At 42.7% G+C, this 15,586-nt stretch overlaps 2 protein-coding genes across 4 annotated transcripts in view; both read right to left on the bottom strand.

The window, feature by feature from the left end:
- Positions 1-15,586, bottom strand: part of LOC146670440 (N-acetyltransferase 8-like) — an 850,360-nt gene that overhangs the window by 713,444 nt on the left and 121,330 nt on the right. The gene's annotated exons all lie outside the window — the stretch shown is intronic.
- ngfb (nerve growth factor b (beta polypeptide)) overlaps positions 1-15,586 on the bottom strand; it is a 31,094-nt gene that overhangs the window by 6,188 nt on the left and 9,320 nt on the right. For all 3 annotated transcript variants that reach the window (XM_085407419.1, XM_085407418.1, XM_085407420.1), the window contains one exon: positions 899-1,035. The gene's annotated coding sequence lies outside the window, so the exon portion shown is untranslated. The remainder of the gene's footprint in view (positions 1-898; positions 1,036-15,586) is intronic.

Here is a 15,586-nt window from a genome sequence, read left to right as displayed (position 1 = left end):
ACATGTCAGGGCTAATTTGACATTCGTAAACACATTAATGGCTCAAATGTACCCAATGTGTGACATGGCTTATTGGCACATTGAAATTGAGCAGAGTCAATTTTTTGTAATGTTTCAGATTTTTGGAAGTGGGGGAATAACACAGGAAAATAAGTGCTGATAAGCTTAAAAAAGAAATTTCAGAGCTGAGTGAAACAAACAAAGAAACTGCCACCGGTGCACCAGTATTGTAAAATGCCTAATCTAATACCTCCAGATGATTTCGTATTTAACCCCATTCATATCTTCTATTTTTTATACTTTGGTTATTGTCTAATATTAAAATGTGTTTAATATTATAATATGTACGTGTGGCACATATGCACGCAAAAATATAAATAAAAAAAAAAAACAGAAATGGGACAAAAACTTTTGACAGCACTATAAACCTACAGGTCTAGAAGTAGCAGCTGTTGCTACCACACAAACCGTAATTAAAATAATCTAAAAACCATAATCTCTCTTTGACATCTGGCTACATATTTTCCAGCTTTTTCTGCACATCAACGTTTAAATGAAAATGTAAACACTGGCTTTACTGGTCTCCATATTTACTTCTGTGCAAGAGCAAATGTGAGTGACGCCTTTGTTATTGTTTTTCGGCACATGCAGGTCAGTTCAGGACAGTGACCAGTTTACACTGGAATCTGATATTAGCAGCACTGAATGGATAATGTGAAAAAAACAAAAAACAAACAAACACTGAGGATGCAGTGTGAACACAGCCATGCTGAATAAGCACAGTGTTGCTAGCTTTACATATGTATTATCTACAACAGACATCTACAACAAAACAAGACAAACACATGAAAAAAACTGATCTGTTTCGAGACTTGTTTGCATTTACACATATATATACCTTTTCAGTGTATGCACGTGAACTGTACCACCTTTGTGGCTCCTAGAGGATGTGATTAGAGTTCTGTGTGTTATGGGCACCTCCTGCCATGAGGCCTGGCTGTGGCTGCCATCCAGCACACCTCTGCCTCTTCAATCCTGTTGACAGACAAGTGGAGAAATTGTCTTAGCCAGCTCGTAAACCCACTGTAAACACATTCTTTACAAGACAAATAAGGGAAGAGAACATTAATGTGTTTTCCCCTCTCACCACATCGTTACATACTGAAACATATTGAAATCAAGAAGCAGACCTCCATCATGTACATTATTCTAGGGGGTGGAAATGGCGTGTTAGTTTAACGTTAACACAATAACATTTGTCTGAATTCTTGGACACATGAGCTTTGACAGATTTTCTAGACTTAAACAGTCTTGTACCTTCAGACAGATAGCCTCAAACATTTAAACTTGAATGAATATTTACGAGTAAGTCAGAACCAGATCACTATGGAATTTGGTATTTTGTACAGTATATGAGTGCATAACAGAATATTTAGACACTCTAAGCCATTGTGATAAATCAAAACATCAGTTTTACTGTCTCGTCTCGCTCTATTTTATCACTGCATTTTATTATTGATTTGATTTGGTACAGACAGCCGCAATTCATTTTTGTGCAGTGATGAAAGGCATTTGAGCTTGATCATCCATCACACTAACCAGACGCAGAACATTTGTTCCTGTTGCCATATTACTGTACTCGTGGGTTCTAATATTAAACCTGCCAAGGAGAAAATATTTAAGAGCTCATTCCAGAAAACACTGTGTCCCGAAACTTAATTGTAAACGTGTTTTCATTTTAAGCTATGCCTTTAAATCATGGTTGAGCAAGTTAAAAACAGTAAGATATGGCACGTGTGCAAAATGACAGAAATGTAAGCAGCTTATATAAACAGAAGTAAATGGGTTGTTAATCAAAATTACTGTGGCGTGCTCCTGTGCAGAATCTGCAGCAGCACAGGAACTGTTCAGCATCTCAAGAGCTTTTCTCCACCTGTCAATTCAACTTGTGACCCTGTAACAGCAGCATGAGCTCTTTTAGAAACAGGAAGCTCACTAAAACTAGACAATAAAGTTATAAAATTCTGTTTTGGTAATGTCAGAATTTGACATAAACAACATGAAAACATAAATACCCTCCCAATGAAGACAACATTGACTTCATTGTCATACCAACAATAGATAACAGTGAATAACATTTCTATTCATGGAAATTAACTTTTGATATATGAAATCTCCTGCAGTTTGAGGTTTTCTCCTTCAGAAAAGAAGTTTTAAAAGCAGCAAATTAAGTTAGCTAAAATTTGGTTTTAAACAATCTAACAAAAATCCAGATACAGGGAGTGCAGAATTATTAGGCAAGTTGTATTTTTGAGGAATAATTTTATTATTGAACAACAACCATGTTCTCAATGAACCCAAAAAACTCATTAATATCAAAGCTGAATGTTTTTGGAAGTAGTTTTTAGTTTGTTTTTAGTTTTAGCTATTTTAGGAGGATATCTGTGTGTGCAGGTGACTATTACTGTGCATAATTATTAGGCAACTTAACAAAAAACAAATATATACCCATTTCAATTATTTATTTTTACCAGTGAAACCAATATAACATCTCCACATTCACAAATATACATTTCTGACATTCAAAAACAAAACAAAAACAAATCAGCGACCAATATAGCCACCTTTCTTTGCAAGGACACTCAAAAGCCTGCCATCCATGGATTCTGTCAGTGTTTTGATCTGTTCACCATCAACATTGCGTGCAGCAGCAACCACAGCCTCCCAGACACTGTTCAGAGAGGTGTACTGTTTTCCCTCCTTGTAAATCTCACATTTGATGATGGACCACAGGTTCTCAGTGGGGTTCAGATCAGGTGAACAAGGTGGCCATGTCATTAGTTTTTCTTCTTTTATACCCTTTCTTGCCAGCCACACTGTGGAGTACTTGGATGCGTGTGATGGAGCATTGTCCTGCATGAAAATCATGTTTTTCTTGAAGGATGCAGACTTCTTCCTGTACCACTGCTTGAAGAAGGTGTCTTCCAGAAACTGGCAGTAGGACTGGGAGTTGAGCTTGACTCCATCCTCATCCCGAAAAGGCCCCACAAGCTCATCTTTGATGATACCAGCCCAAACCAGTACTCCACCTCCACCTTGCTGGCGTCTGAGTCAGACTGGAGCTCTCTGCCTTTTACCAATCCAGTCACGGGCCCATCCATCTGGCCCATCAAGACTCACTCTCATTTCATCAGTCCATAAAACCTTAGAAAAATCAGTTGTGAGATATTTCTTGGCCCAGTCTTGACGTTTCAGCTTGTGTGTCTTGTTCAGTGGTGGTCGTCTTTCAGCCTTTCTTACCTTGGCCATGTCTCTGAGTATTGCACACCTTGTGCTTTTGGGCACTCCAGTGATGTTGCAGCTCTGAAATATGACCAAACTGGTGGCAAGTGGCATCTTGGCAGCTGCACGCTTGACTTTTCTCAGTTCATGGGCAGTTATTTTGCGCCTTGGTTTTTCCACACGCTTCTTGCGACCCTGTTGACTATTTTGAATGAAACGCTTGATTGTTCGATGATCACGCTTCAGAAGCTTTGCAATTTTGAGACTGCTGCATCCCTCTGCAAGATATCTCACTGTTTTTGACTTTTCTGAGCCTGTCAAGTCCTTCTTTTGACCCATTTTACCAAAGGAAAGGACGTTGCCTAATAATTATGCACACCTGATATAGGGTGTCGATGTCATTAGACCACACCCCTTCTCATTACAGAGATGCGCATCACCTAATATGCTTAATTGGTAGTAGGCTTTCGAGCCTATACAGCTTGGAGTAAGACAACATGCATGGAGAGGATGATGTGGACAAAACACGCATTTGCCTAATAATTCTGCACTCCCTGTAGAAGCAAAAGGTCTGTTTAATTCACAATTTTTCTTCTATTGTCAGTAATTCCCTGAAAACATAATATTGGACTTTGGCTTCCAAAGGATACATTGGTCAGTTTCTAAAAGGTCTATATGTGCAGTAGACTGCTGCTATGAATTTTAACAATAGTACCTACTCTTGTGTTGAATTGGATAAACTTTTCAAAGTTTCAAGCTACTTAACAATACTATATAAGAGTAGTATATAAATGTATATCCATGTAAAAGCGAAAACTATAAATCAACCAGTCCTTTGTTCAAGTAGGGCTGGGCCATATCATGCCGTTCACGGTAATGCCGGTATAATCAGAATCAGAATCAGAATCAGAATACTTTATTGATCCCTGGGGGAAATTATTTTTTGTTACAGTGCTCCATTTTAAACCAACATTAAGACAAGACAGACAATACGCTAACTAAGAATAGTACAATATATACATATATATATACATACATACATACATACATACATACATACATACATACATACATACATACATACATACATACATACATAAGTCACTTATAAATAAATATTTGGAAAAGAAACATGTGTAGTTGTAGCAGCAAACAGTGTGTTAAGTGGATGCGTTGTACAGGGAGATGGCCACAGGCAGGAATGATTTCCTGTGTCGTTCAGTGGTGCTTTTCGGTAATCTCAGTCTCTCACTGAACGAGCTCCTGTGACTGACCAACATGTCATGGAGTGGGTGGGAGGTGTTATCCAACATTGTCTTTATCTTGGACAGCATCCGCCTCTCCGACACCACCTTGAGGGAGTCCAGCTCCATCCCCACAACATTGCTGGCCTTACGGATCAGTTTATTAAGTCTGTTGGCATCTGCGACCCTCAGCCTGCTCCCCCAGCATGCAACAGCATAGAGGATCATTAATGTTAGGTAATGATAAGAAAATTAAATATCGTGATAGAATATGGGTAAAATGCACATGCGCAGTGCCTTTGTTTTCATACACACATGGCAGAAAAAGCATGGTGGTGACGCAGAATGAGAAGGACAAACGCGGATCGTTGAATGAAACGGATGAACCAGAATTGGTTTGTAAAAATGTGCAACTTCAGTGGTGTGGAACTGGTTTGGCTTTCATCTGTCAGATACACACCAAAGCACAATTTTTGGTAGAGCACGCAAGTGGGCCTTGGTTATTAGTGTGTTTTTCGGAAAATAAGTCGCTCTTAAAATCCTTTGATTTTCTGAAAAATCAACAGTGCCCCTTATAATCCGGTGCTCCTTATGTATGAATTCTGGTTGTGCTTACTGACCTCGAACCAATTTTATGTCGTACATTTTATGTCAAAAAATGTTTTAGTACGACTTTAAGCTACAAACCCGCACCGCTTGATGGATTGTTGGAGCATTACAGCTATTGTAGTCAGGAGCCTTGCGGAGTGATACGTACTGTGCTTCAACATAATATTACCGTATTGTGTGTGTGTATAACCTCTTTTTAAGTTTTGTGGATATTATACATGGTTATGCTCAGGATATCTTGGCCAATTTCCACTGGAAATGCCTTTTGGTTAAACTGTCAGCAAGGAATTTGCATAAAAAAACAGCTGCTTGTTTAAGTGAAAATACATTGAGGGATTTATTTATTTTGTCTCGCGTCAGTTATATCGTCAGTTATATCCTTATCGCAAATTTTCAAATAGATATTGCGATGAATATTTTTGGCCATATTGCCCTGCCCTATGTCCAAGTGCAAACAGGGTTGAGAAGTTTGGTTAGTTTTACTTAAAGCTGGGCTTGACAGCAATGGACATTTAATGTGATAGGTGTCAAATTACTCTGAGCTCTAAATGTGCCTAGGGGATTTTGAGGTGAATGGTACACTGAGCATATACAACATCATGCCATGACTTAGAGTTGGATGTCTCAAGACCGGTCTCGAGACCATTTTTACGTGGTCTTGGTCTTGTCTTGGTCTCAGATCGCTCAGTCTTGTCTTGGTCTCGCTGTCTCTATCTTGCTGTCTCAGATCGACATAGTGGTTGGGAGATTTGGAGTCAACAAAATCCATGACACACAACGTAACATTCGATAATGTGTCATGCGCAAAAGCATCAGCTCTAAGAGCCGTGCTTAGAGAGTGCTTTGTAGTGAATCAGAAGAGCCGACTCCCATTGAGCGAGAGCCGGCTCCTCACTTAATTTCCTTTCGCTGCTCAGCTCTCACACAGTGGCTCAGCTATGCTCCAATCCCTCCCGATTGTAGCCAATCACATGCGAGGATATAGGATAATATCATTATGTGAAAAACAGAGAGGGTGAGAGACGCGACAGTCAAGTGGAGCGTGCGTCTGTCCTCTCAGTAAGTGAGTGAGACAGTAGACAGCGGTGAGGAGGGCTGTGAGTGCATTGCAAAAACATTAATATGCCTGACACCCGTAAATGAAGCAGCATCTGGCTGCAGTTTAAAGACTTTTTTGTCTTGGTCTCGGTCTTAGTCTCGTCTCGACGTTGTCTTGGTCTTGACTCGGTCTGTATTGGTCTTGATACCCTCTGGTCTTGGTATTGTCTTGGTTTAGGCGGTCTTGACTACAAGTCTGCCATGACTTGAATAAAATAAGTGTAAATCTTTAATGAACTTGTGATCATAGGAGCAACTTGCTTTGCCCAAAGGCCCCTTTTCAAGATGACAGGAGGCTGGGGGCCAGCTAATAAAGAAATGCCCATTCATTTTCTTAACCTTTTATCCAGTTCAGAATTACAGGTGATTTAAGCAACAAAGAGAGCACGCCCTGGATGGGTCGTCAGTCTTTCACAAGTCTAATGCACAAACACGGGCAACTGCACACTCTCACATTTACACTTACAGCCAGTTAAGAATAATCAAATAACCTAACATCATGTCCTTGGACTGTTTGAGTTTTTTTCTTGTACCTACACAGTAAAGGGAAAAGACACAAACAGGCAGATTTGAACCCACTGCCTTTTAGCTGTGAAGCATCGGCGCTAATGAGTTGCTGCTATGCTATGCTATGGAGAAAACACCTTTTATTCTGAAAGGGGAAAACTAACTTGCCTAATAAGTCTCATGGACCCTTTAGTCATTTATCAGGGAAAATTAATGTGTCAGACAAAGTGAAAATAATTGGGATGCTTGAGATATTTGCTTAATATGCAGATTAAAATACATGGTTATTGAAATGCTGTTTGTGATTGAATTTAAATTTTAATGTGGTGTGACAATGTTAAGGCACTTTTGAATTCAAGTTGCAAGATAATTATGTTATTCCTTTATGGCTCAGCGTCTTTTTATATGATGTTTAAAATATTATTCTAGAAATATTATTATTTTTAAGTATTTTCTTTTTTTAAATTACATTCCACAACTGCAGATGCATATTACATGCAAATGCTTTGGTTATTAAAAAATAATACAGTAATTATTAACTGATAATGAATTAATGAATTAAGAATTATAATTTATGTATTAAAATACATAAATGATTGGCTTATGCTGCGTTTAATGAGTGAATAAAGGTCGTTGTTTCAGCAGATTTTTGTGAAAATGGCAAAATGTAATTGTGCTTAACAATAATGGATTCGTGTTAATGTCAATTCTGTTTAACAGTGTAGTTGAGCATATCCAAAAAGATTGTGATCATTTTAACAGAAAACAAATGTGAATTATTTTGAGGATCTGAATTTGGGTCAGTGACACACAAATTTACAGCTACTGACCTGTTAAAAAATAACATGCAGCCAGATGTGAAAAGTGAACGTGACATCCGTTCAAGTTACTAGGTGGGCTATAAATATGCATCTGACACAACTGTACACATTAGTGTGCGCTGGGGCATTGCACATCGCTCTACTTATTGAGACTTGAAGCAGATGGGTAACAGCGGCACATGGCTATACGGGAAAGATGTGGATTTGTGTTGACTCATCACTGCCTGATGACTGAGTGGAATAAAATTGCCCCGTCTGTTTGATGTTAACACAGTGAAGAAAATGGTATTTCTTGGCACACTTTACTGTTGAATAAACTAGACGCTTTCAATTGGATAATGTGCTCTGTTACATTGGCTTTAATTTGACTGGAGCCTCCTGGAAAAGCCTGAATACTTCCCAGACCATAGCCGATGAAATACCACAGGAATGATCAGGATGTTTGTATCATCAGTAAAACACTCACTGAGTCTGCATGAGCATGATCCCAAAATGGTATGGCCTTTCTCATTTCTCATCATCTCCTCTTCACTCTGTCCTGTGGCGGTGAAGCAGAAATTGATCTCGGCTGAAGGATATTTTAATTCCTGAAATGCATCAGGAGGAGCTATGAGTAAAGTTAAACAGGTGTGTCCTTATTTTGGAAGTTTTGCCATCCGTGCCATATAAAAGAGAAATAGCTGAAACATAAATCATGAAGGGAGGATAACTCCACTTTTATGTTTGTGTTTTGATGTTAGTAAAGATGATGATTTTTGCCTCTCTAGTCTTCTTTGTTTTATTGTATAACATTTTATGACTTTATAACTGAAAAAGCTCTAAATAAATCTTACTTACACTCCATATTTTAAGTAGCAGGGACTAAGTGAGTGAAAGAGGCACAGAACAAATTCATGATATAAAAACTGAGAAAACAAATGAGCAAACTATCTGTCCTTTCCAATTTTGTTTAGGGCAAAATTGAAGGAAATGGCAATCAAAAAATGTATAAATTGTAATGATTTATTTTTCCAGATTTTGGGAGACTAAGTAAATTTAGTCATTAAAATTTAAACTTAACCTAATTTTAAATTTGGGACAATAGTAGAATAAGTTTAAAATTTAAGCTTCATCTAAGTTTACATTTTAAATGCATTGAAATTTTTTTAATGCTTCTTATAAGTAGTGTTCATATGTATTACCCTATCTGGTCTCATATGTATTTTTGCTGCTCTAACAGTTAATAAGGTTGGGATCAATAAAAGTTCATTGATTGTACTATAACTTTTATAGGACTATAAATTATGCCTAAGCAATTAAGATAAAATGGATGAGTTATTGATGGTCTCGTGGACCATCGAAAACCTTCATAGTGATTCATGCTCCCTGCTTCTATAAAACCATATTATAGTTCAGTAATCCAACATCTCCCAATTTTTATATTTGAGAACAGCCAAGTGATCAAATTAAACTTTAAAATCAGAATTTTACTGTCTTTAATGATCAGTATAATAATGACCATGCGCTATTGATATTCAGACTTGCGGGGTTTTTTTTTTTTCAGTTATTAAAACCACCGCTGTACTGACCATTGTTTATGTAACATACATTATTTTATTAGGTACATCTGTTCAACTGTTCTTACCGCAACATCTAATGAGCCAATCAAACTGAGCATCAAAATGGGGAAGAAAGATGGTTTAAGTGACTTTAAACATAGTATGGTTGCTGGTGCCAGACAGGCTGGTTTGAGTTTCTCAGAAACTGCTGATCTGCTGAAATTTTCCCACATAACCGTCTCTAGGGTTTACAGAGACTGGTCCTAAAAAGAGAAAGTATCCAGTGTGTGGCTGTTCTCTGGCAGAAAATGCCTTGTTGATGTCAGATGTCAAAGGAGCATGGCCAGACTGTTTCAAGCTGATATGAACAGAGCAGTATCTCAAATAACCAGTCGTTATAACTGAGGTATTCAGAGGAACATCTCTTGCACCAATGAACCTTGAAACAGATGGGCTACACCACCAGAGGACCACACTGGGTGTAACTCCCGGCAGCTGAGAGCAGGAAACTGAGTCCTGATTTCTACTGCTTTTAAAGCTAGGGTTAAATTAGGCATAAACAACATGAAAGCATGGATCCATCCTGCATTTTATCAGCAGTTCATGGTGTCGGTTGTGATTCACTGCATACTTCTACCCCACTACTACCCTTTGTGACCACAGTGTACCACTGTATCTTGTGATGGTTGCTTCTAACAGTATAACATGTCATGTCACAAAGCTGATTTCTTTACTATGACAGAGTTTACTGACTGAGTTTACAAATGGCTTCCACAGTCAGATTTTAATCAGATGGAATACAGTTGCCCCTGGGATCCCAGGGGCTATGTTGTCTGGGGGCTTTTGCCCCCTGGTAGGGTCTCCCATGGCAAATTGGCCCTGGGTGAGGGACCAGACAAAGAGCGATTCATAAGACCCTTATGAAAAGGACATCGAGGGAACAGTTTACCCTGCCCGGGATAGGGTTACCGGGGCCCCGCCCTGGAGCCAGGCCCGGGGAGGGTGCCCGAGGGCGAGCGTCTGGTGGCCGGGCCTTAGTCCATGGGGCCCGGCCGGGCACAGCCCGAAGAGGAGACATGGGCCCATCCTCCCGCAGGCCCACCACCCGCAGGAGGCGCCATAGGGGTTGGGTGCATTGTGTGCCGGGTGGCGGCCAGGAGCGGAGGCCCTGGCGGACTGACCCCCGGCTGCCAAGACTGGCAATAGGGACATGGAATGTCACCTCTCTGGTGGGGAAGGAGCCGGAGTTAGTGCGTGAGGTTGAGAGGTACCGGCTAGATATAGTCGGGCTCACCTCTACACATGGCTTGGGCTCTGGAACCAGTCTCCTGGAGAGGGGCTGGACTCTGTCTCAGTCTGGAGTTGCCCCTGGTGAGAGGCGGCGGGCTGGGGTGGGTATCCAAATATCCCCTCGGCTTGCTGCCGGTACGTTGGGGTTTTTCCCGGTGGACGAGAGGGTTTGTTCCCTGCGCCTTAGGGTCGGGGAACGGGTCCTGACTGTCATCTGCGCTTATGCGCCGAGTGGCAGTTCAGAGTACCCAGCCTTCTTAGAGTCCCTGGGGGGGGGGGGGGGGGGGGGGGGTGCTGGAGGGTGCTCCACCTGGAGACTCTGTTGTCCTGCTGGGAGACTTCAATGCTCACGTGGGTAACGACAGCGAGACCTGGAGGGGCGTGATTGGGAGGAACGGCCTCCCTGATCTGAACCCGAGCGGTGCTCTGTTATTGGACTTCTGTGCTAATCACAGTTTGGCCATAACGAACACCCTGTTCGAACATAAGAGTGTCCATAAGTGCACGTGGCACCAGGATGCTCTAGGCCGTAGGTCGATGATCGATTTTGTAATCGTATCAGCAGACCTGTGACCATATGTTCTGGACACTCGGGTAAAGAGAGGGGCTGAGCTGTCAACTGATCACCACCTGGTGGTGAGTTGGATCAGGTGGCGGGGGAAGACGCTGGACAGACCTGGTGCACCTAAACGCGTAGTGAGGGTGTGCTGGGAACGTCTAGCAGAGGCCCCAGTCCGCGAGATCTTCAACGCACACCTCCGGCAGAGCTTCAACAGCATTCCGAGGGAGACTGGGGACATTGAGTCCGAATGGACCATGTTCAGCGTCTCCATTGCCGAAGCTGCTGCATTGAGCTGCGGCCGCAAGGTGGTTGGTGCCTGCCGTGGTGGTAATCCCCGAACCAAATGGTGGACACCAGAGGTGAAGGGAGCCACCAGGCTGAAGGAGTCCTATCGGGCTTGGTTAGCCTGTGGGACTCCGGAGGCAGCCGACAGGTATCGACAGGCCAAGCGGAATGCGGCTCGGGCAGTGGCTGAAGCAAAAACTCGGGTGTGGGAGGAGTTCGGAGAGGCCATGGAAAAAGACTTTCGGGCTGCCTCGAAGAGATTCTGGCAAACCGTCAGACGTCTCAGGAGGGGAAAGCGGTGCTCTACCTGCACTGTGTATAGTGCTGGCGGAGCGCTGCTGACGTCGACTGAGAAAATTGTCAGGCGGTGGAAGGAATACTTCGAGGACCTCCTTAATCCCACTGACACGTCTTCCGAGGAGGAAGCAGAGTCTGGGGATGAGGGGAATGACCCGCCAATTTCCAGGGGCGAGGTCGCTGAAGCAGTTAAACAACTCCTTGGTGGCAGAGCCCCTGGTGTTGATGAGGTCCGCCCCGAGTTCCTGAAGGCTCTGGACGTTGTAGGGCTGTCCTGGTTGACACGCCTCTGCAATGTTGCGTGGAGATCAGGGGCAGTACCTGTGGACTGGCAGACCGGGGTGGTGGTCCCCATCTTCAAGAAAGGGGACCGGAGGGTGTGTTCCAACTACAGGGGGATCACACTCCTCAGCCTCCCTGGGAAAGTCTATGCCAGGGTGCTGGAAAGGAGAGTTCGTCCGTTAGTCGAACCTCGGATACAGGAAGAACAATGCGGTTTTCGTCCTGGTCGCGGAACACTGGACCAGCTCTTTATCCTCTCCAGGATACTTGAGGGTGCATGGGAGTTTGCCCAACCAGTCTACATGTGTTTTGTGGACTTGGAGAAGGCATTCGACAGTGTCCCTCGGGGTGTCCTGTGGGAGGTGTTGCGGGAATATGGGGTGTCTGGCCCATTGCTACGGGCCATTCGATCCCTATACAACCGTTGCAAGAGCTTGGTTCGCATTGCCGGCAATAAGTCGGACTCGTTCCCGGTGGGTGATGGGCTCCGCCAGGGCTGCCCTTTGTCTCCGGTTCTGTTCATAATTTTTATGGACAGGATTTCTAGGCGCAGCCAAGTGGCGGAGGGCTTTCGCTTTGGTGGCCTCAGAATCTCATCTCTGATTTTTGCAGATGATGTGGTTCTGTTGGCTTCATCGGGTGAGGGCCTCCAGCTCGCACTGGAGCGGTTCGCAGCCGAGTGTGAAGCAGCGGGAATGAGGATCAGCACCTCCAAATCTGAGGCCATGGTTCTCAGCCGGAAAAGGGTGGAGTGCCCACTCCGGGTCGGGGATGAGTTCCTGCCCCAAGTGGAGGAGTTCAAGTATCTCGGGGTCTTGTTCGCGAGTGATGGGAGAAGGGAGCCGGAGATCGACAGACGGATTGGGGCTGCAGCTGCAGTAATGCGGACGCTGCACCGGTCCGTCGTGGTGAAGAGGGAGCTGAGTGTAAAAGCGAAGCTCTCAATTTACCGGTCGATCTACGTCCCTACCCTCACCTATGGCCACGAGCTGTGGGTAGTGACCGAAAGAACGAGATCGCGGATACAAGCGGCAGAAATGAGCTTCCTCCGAAGGGTGGCTGGCCTCTCCCTTAGAGATAGGGTGAGAAGTTCGGCCATCCGGGAGGGGCTCAGAGTAGAGCAGCTGCTGCTCCACATCGAAAGGAGCCAGCTGAGGTGGTTCGGGCATCTGACAAGGATGCCCCCTGGGCGCCTCCTGGGTGAGGTGTTCCAGGCATGTCCCACCGGGAGGAGGCCCCGGGGCAGACCCAGGACACGCTGGAGAGATTATATCTCTCGGCTGGCCTGGGAACGCCTTGGTATTCCCCCGGATAAGCTGGAGGAGGTGGCTGGGGAGAGGGAGGTCTGGGCCTCTTTGCTTAGGCTGCTGCCCCCGCGACCCGGCCCCGGACAAAGCGGATGAAAATGGATGGATGGATGGATGGAATACAGTTGTGATGTGGTGGCACAAAGATTTGCACCATGGATCTGCAGCAAATGCGGTCTGTTTCTAGCACCTTCTTCAACCGGTGCCACTAAGAAACAAGGCAGCTCTGAAGGAGATCTTACCAGGTACCAACAAGATGAACATAAAAAAGTGGTTGCAAGGTGTAAGCTAGTTCTACCATGTGTCATGTCTCTTTAATGGATGCCTGTTTCAGCCACTGACCTTAAAAAGGATGTGGAGTTAGAAAATATTTTAAGACCCAAAGCTGGCCACTTACTAAAGTTTCATCAGTTATCCAATGCTATGATCCACTCAACTTGAACAAGCTAAGTGTGCCCATGCGCTTAGATCTGCTGACAGTTTGTGAGCTGTTAATGTTTGGGTATTTTGCTCATAGACTACATGTACGAGTATTTAGAAGAGTTTATTTCTTTGTGTGGCTGAGCTTAATTATTTTTTTCTTTGGTTGTTTTTGGTATTTCCATGTTTATATGTACAGCTATTGTTAAGAGAGAGTTTTGAGTAGGCTTTTGAACTTTTGCTAAGACTTTTGACACTTGAAAGGATAATTTATTGGCACGTTAAAAATTATACAACATTGGAAAAATCTTCTAATTTGAAAAAAAAATATAAGCTTTCCCATATGGAAAAGAAATAGAAAAAAACTTTCTCACAAGACAGCTACAAACTTTATAAGATTTATATATATATTTTCCACATGGGTTAAGCCAATCAACTTTGGTCTCATCTACCGTACACTGTTGTTCAAACAAAAAGCTCAATTTTATTGTTTCACATTCAAATTGGACTTTACTGTGATATGATTATGACTAAAATACACCACTGGCCCAGCTTGTGTAATATTCAGAGCTCAGTAGCTGCAAAATTGCCTCAGTTTACTGGTACTGTATTCCCTCAGAATAGCTGGATGCGATTTGTGGTTTGGCCATGCAGCTGCTGCTACCATACCTTCACACCCCATTCGTTTTTCCATATTCTTATTTCCCGATTGTAGACTTTCATAATAGCTGCTTTGTGCTTATTTATCTAATGAGGTTTTGGAGCTGGTTAGCCACTGCTGACTCTCTACTATACTGAGCTTTGTGTATGCTGGTTGGGGTTACACAGGGATTCGGGAAGAGCTCTAGTCTTTATCAGAATATACTGTGGGATATCCAAGCTTCATTCAAGCATGTACACCATCATTTCTGAAATGCCACTTGTTGCTGTTCATTTTTCATGTTCTATAATGTTAGAATTTACAGCAATGACTAAAAGCAGCATGTGCAAATTAATACACAGACATTTACAAAATTTGCTGATAAGTCATTTTGTCAGTCAATATCATGAACTAATATAAAACTCACCTTTGTATTTTTTCTCCATTAATTTATTCCAATTATTTATGAAAAACAACATTTTTGTGGTTAGGTTTACCAAGCTATTGGCCTTACTTGCAAGAAGTTTCAATCCTGGTGATGGTTTCAAGATGGTACAGTGGAATTTGCTGCCTACATCTCTGAGATGAATATAGTGCTCTTGGCACTAATCTGGGACACAGGTAATGTGCTACTTCACATAAACTATATAAAATACTCATTCAGAAAATTCAAATGATTTCCTCCTTGTCCTTTTTATTGTTTGTGTTTGGGGACAATTACTTTAACAAAACAGGCAAAAAACAAAATCCCTAAACAATTAACTGGGATTAACACCTCAAATTAATTTATAATAAAAGTTAATGATGCTTGCAGCCCTACCTTACATATAATGATGTGCAGAGGTAATGAGCACTCTGCTTCCTCTTTTACTTGATGGCACACTGTGCAAGCTCTGCTGCAACACTGGCAACATTTCTTCCTCTTGGTGGTGTGAATTAATGAAATCAGCAAGCCTGCCATTTATATGGTTTGTTACTCATGAATGGAGAGGCCACCCATAGCCACTGACCTACAACTCATTAGCTCTAATGGAGTCAGTTTAATGGACCCTTTCTGGGTTGACTGACAAGCAGCCTGTGGTGGCACACAACCCAGGCTGCAGACCAGGGACAATCTACCTCTTGCTTCATTCATATGGTAAAAGTCACACAGTCTCTCTAGTAACCTGATCCTCTTAGGCGCTCATTCAAAGAGGAAAGGAGGTGCAGGCGACTTTATCTGAAAGCCACCAATGGGCTTTGAATAACATGCTGCTGATTATGTTGCTGTGGTCATTCATGCAAAACTGCTCACCAGTTGAAGCTGCATTTGTGCAGACTTTTTACCCTCAGACTCAAAATTCACTAAAGTTGCAGTCATGGTAAAATTTTGAGCTTTAAGTGCATTAATAATTTAATTACCAG

This window comes from Rhamphochromis longiceps, linkage group LG5 (assembly GCF_057381845.1).
Source record: "Rhamphochromis longiceps isolate RC_006_pf linkage group LG5, R_longiceps_female_GT1.1, whole genome shotgun sequence".
Taxonomy (NCBI): Eukaryota; Metazoa; Chordata; class Actinopteri; order Cichliformes; family Cichlidae; genus Rhamphochromis; species Rhamphochromis longiceps.
The sequence above is the reverse complement of the archived record's forward strand: the minus strand, read 5'-3'. Positions and strand labels throughout refer to the sequence as shown.